Here is a 3,542-nt window from a genome sequence, read left to right as displayed (position 1 = left end):
AGCATCCAAAGCAAGCCCTCGCCTTTGTCCCTCTTCCGTTCTCCGAGGCTCTTCAGGAGCTTCTCCTGCAAGGGATTCTCAGACCACGAGTCCTCCATGAGCCCTACCTCCATTCTCGAGACCAAGCACCTCTGTTCCTTGGGCGCCCTCTCCGTCTCCGACAGGCCTAAGCCCAAGAAGCCGTCTTTCGAAAATGGCGGTTCGGAGCCGACGGGCCTCATGATCAATCATCTAGTTTTTCTAGCTTTGGAATACTGATCTTGATATGCTATCAATTATTTCAGATATCAGATGAAGGGGGTGGCATACCAAGAAGTGGTCTTCCAAAGATTTTCACATATCTCTATAGCACTGCTAAAAATCCACTCGAGGAAAACGATGAAGGAAGCTCAGATGGAGTAATTATGGCTGGTTATGGTTATGGGCTTCCAATTAGTCGTCTCTATGCTCGCTATTTTGGTGGTGATTTACAAATTATCTCTATGGAAGGATATGGTAAATCCAATTCTTTCTTTATGCAATACTTAATCTCAAGTTCAATTTGTCCTGCTTGAATTCCAATATGGCTCATTCATTGCCTATTATGTTGCCAATACTTATTCGTGATTTACAAACTCGTGCTTGCTATGATTTTTTGATACAAACCGGATGCTATGCTTTTGTTACAATGATTTTTTTTATACAAACCGAATGCTATGCTTTTGTTACAAACCATATACTAGTTGGAGACTAAATGATTGCCTAAGAAGAAAAGAATTAGAGATTAGGAGATGCAGTGAGTAGAGTGGCTGGATAAGCTATCTTAAATGGTAACCTTAGGATTAAAGGATTGATACTCGAATTTAACCTAACCTATTAAGATAAATGGGTAATCAATACTAATCCTTATTTTGATTGTTTAAATGTTGGGCTCCTGTTTCATAGCAAAAGGTTCATTTTGTGACTCTAAACTAAGTTTTTTTTTATTGTTTAAGTGTATTTTCTGAATTTTGAGAACCAATGGTTTTTTTTACATTTACCAGCGAGTATGACCCTACTTAACCAGATATACACTTTTAGACCCCCATCTTCATGCACATGGCTAACTGTAACCCGCGAGGTCTTCTGACTTTGTGTTTTTCAGTTCAGGGTCTACTAGTTTACTTATCTCTTCTGGGTTTTGAAGATACTTTGTGGCCTGTATAACATAGAAGAACAATGAGCCGTGGATATATAGCATGAATCTACTAATATGAATCACAAACTGTTGGATCAAGAAGGATATATCTTGAGACTAGCGAACCCAAAGGGCAAACAATGTTATGTCTTTTCCAACTAATGAATCTCCAAAGGGAAGATAATGTTGAAAGAAACTTGTGATTTGCAGCGAGGCTATGGTTTCCTCAGTTGGGATGTGATAAGGTAGCTAAATAGAGGTAATACAACCTTTAACTTACCCTGACTATTGTATGAACTGATTAGAGGGCTTGTTGAGAATTAAGCTTCTAAACTACATGGAACAAATGATTATCGGAAGTTTGTAGGAAATAAGAACAAATTTGGGTTTATGCCCTCAGTATCTGTTACAAGAAGCTGATGCTGTTTTTGAGTATCAAATATTTTCAAATATGCATCTTACCCAATTTATCAGACACCCTCTTTCCTTGCAATATGGAGGTCTTCCACTGATTATTTCCAGTAAAACTACTCCAAAAGCAAAGATGTTAGCTTGAATTTCCATTTCTTGTTGCTCTCGAGGAACATGGGCGGCCGATTTAACCCTAAGAAAGGCATGGCATTTGAGGGTTCTATCTTCGACGCCGGGCCGATTTTTGAGTCCTATGGCGTAGCTCACGGATAGGCAGGTCGATTGCTCGATTTTTGAGTTGGCCATCATCATCATCTCCCTGTTGCTGGAGAAGGGACTTCATCATGTCCGGGAGGTGAGTCAGAGCTTCACTTTGTCTGATATGTGTTTGGGTATTTTTCTTGACAGGAAAGTTGTCTGGGAGGTGATTCTTTGTTTTTTTGTCCCAGATTTGCATCCTTGGATCCTAGTTTGAGTGGTAAAAGTGCAGAACCAGTATATCGTGATGCAAAAGGTTTGAGTTCTCTGACACAACATTGAATTTGAAATTTTTTCATGTACATTTGGAAGCCCAGATTCTACCGGTTTTGTAGTTTTATATTTGCATGTTTCTGACTGCTGAGTGACTGAATTATTTTCTGCAGGGAAAGCTATTTCAAAGGAAGAGCTACTGAAACCAAAGGAGGAAGAGAAACCAAAGGTATTTTTCACACACTTCATCTTTGATTTGGTGGTCATGTTTACCATACGTGTCAGTTAATTCCCAAGAGCTATATTTTTTGTTTCACTTTTATTGTTAGCTATATGAGCACAACATGCTATGCTTTTGATTTATTATTACAGCTATTTATCAGAAAGGAGAATTATTGGTACACTTTTGATTGTTTAATTATAGGCTCTCTTAGTTGGAAGCAAGTGTAGTGCTGATTGTGTAGGAGTGATTTGTAACCCTTATTATTATTTATTAGTTTTTGCACAATTTTTTATGTTGGATCCATTGTTGTCTAGTTGATTTTTATTTGCTCTTTTTGTTTCTTTAAGTTCACTTCCATTTGCAATCTCTTCATATATTAGTGACTAATGGTTGGTTGCTGTTCCTGGATTTGTTATAGCGCTATTGGTTGTTTCTACTAAAGAAAGTTAACTTTTATCAGGAATATTCTTCTGTGATCTTCCTACACAATTGGGAGACTTTGTAAAACCAAAGTAACTAATTTATTAGGTTGAAATGATAGATAGATGAGTGATCTCAGTCTTGACATGACTAACATTTTTTTTTTTTTATGTTCAAAACCTTTCATTTTGTTTTGTATGGTTCTCTCTAAGAGCATGGACCTAGTTATCTTTTGACAGCTGAATATGATTCTTTTACTTCATTTGTAACTGCAAATTCAACTTTCTAATACCTTGTGAATCACTGAAGATCCTTATTGCAAGCATTGAAGTAAGCATTGATGTGGTTGAGATAAATGATGAATAGGTCTCTTTTTAAGCATTCAAATTAGTCATCTTGTTACCTGGTGCTCTTACTACTTTTTCAACTATGATTTTTGGTCTTGATTTACTAATATATTATTTATGCGTTTTTACAGTTTACAAATCTCAAGTACTCCAGAGTTGAAATTGATGAAGTGCGGTTCGAGTGGGCTGAATGCATGCAAGATTACATTTGAGACAGTTGTACCTTGATGTGTTAACAGAATGTTATACTTTGATTTTGATATCTATTAGCTAGCTTTTGATGTAAAAAGAATGTTTGGGTATTTTATGGATATTGTTATAAGAAGATTATTTATATAATTTGTGAATATTTGTGTATTTTATGGATATTATTGAATGAAGAATATTTGTGTATTTTTTTTTTGTTATTGTCGGTTTTAAAATCAAATCTGTGCTGTTAAAAAATATACATATTACATCGGTTTTCCACCGATGTAAAACCGGTGTTATAAAGTAATATTACATCGGTCATTTA

General features: G+C 36.1%; 2 long non-coding RNA genes across 2 annotated transcripts; one reads left to right on the top strand and one right to left on the bottom strand.

Annotated features, from left to right (window-relative positions):
- The first annotated feature begins 228 nt into the window (after positions 1-228).
- Positions 229-3,214, top strand: LOC122056647. The gene is made up of 4 exons (XR_006133340.1): positions 229-495; positions 2,017-2,081; positions 2,212-2,267; positions 3,160-3,214. It is a non-coding gene; the product is annotated as an uncharacterized LOC122056647 (long non-coding RNA).
- Positions 1,131-1,743, bottom strand: LOC121968392. The gene is made up of 2 exons (XR_006108119.1): positions 1,619-1,743; positions 1,131-1,177 (listed from the first exon to the last, which is right to left on the bottom strand). It is a non-coding gene; the product is annotated as an uncharacterized LOC121968392 (long non-coding RNA).
- Positions 3,215-3,542: the final 328 nt, after the last annotated feature.

Source organism: Zingiber officinale, chromosome 3B, assembly GCF_018446385.1.
Source record: "Zingiber officinale cultivar Zhangliang chromosome 3B, Zo_v1.1, whole genome shotgun sequence".
NCBI classification, from domain to species: Eukaryota; Viridiplantae; Streptophyta; class Magnoliopsida; order Zingiberales; family Zingiberaceae; genus Zingiber; species Zingiber officinale.
This window is presented reverse-complemented; position numbering and strand designations above follow the sequence as displayed.